Below are 605 nucleotides of genomic sequence, written 5' to 3' on the forward strand. Positions count from 1 at the left end.
GGAACTCTGAGCTCTGGATATGAGGAGCTGGGATTCCACATCCACTAAGCAGGGGTCGTTAGTCTTTGGTGGGACCTGCCCGTATGTAAAATGTGCTGAGTGTTGGGGTGATGGAAGAGTTGTGGAGGTGGATGGTGGTGATGGCTGCACAACTATGTAAATGTACTTAATGCCACTGGGCTGTATGCTTAAAATTGTTAAAATGGTAAATTTCATGTTAGGTATATTGTAACACTTATACAAACCTGCATAGTAGCACTGAATCTGTGAGAACATGAGACAACAGGGCAGATGACACATGGCATGGTCTCCAGCTCTCTGATCTGACCCTCCATTCCCAGCCTCTCCCATTCATGGCTTGATGAATTTTCCCTTAGAGAAGTGCCTGTGTCTTGTCATGAGTTCAGTGACAGGAGCTAGTGCTGTGACAGCGATTCCCCAACCCCATCCTCCTGGCATCATGAGTATCTCAGCCTCCTTGCTCCCAGCATCCCGCCCTGAGCTCAGAAATGCATGTCACCCCATCTTGTGTGCATCTGCACAAGTTCTCCATCAGGGTAGGAACAGATTCTACTGGCTGGTGCATCTGTGTCACAGGGGGAGGG

General features: G+C 48.9%; 1 protein-coding gene across 1 annotated transcript in view; it reads left to right on the top strand.

Moving 5' to 3' along the window:
* The window catches only part of LOC104982649 (multidrug resistance-associated protein 4-like), a 350332-nt gene that overhangs the window by 229441 nt on the left and 120286 nt on the right, over nucleotides 1-605 (top strand).

Source organism: Bison bison, unplaced genomic scaffold (genome assembly GCF_000754665.1).
Source record: "Bison bison bison isolate TAMUID 2011002044 unplaced genomic scaffold, Bison_UMD1.0 scf7180017864535, whole genome shotgun sequence".
In the NCBI taxonomy this organism is placed as follows: domain Eukaryota; kingdom Metazoa; phylum Chordata; class Mammalia; order Artiodactyla; family Bovidae; genus Bison; species Bison bison.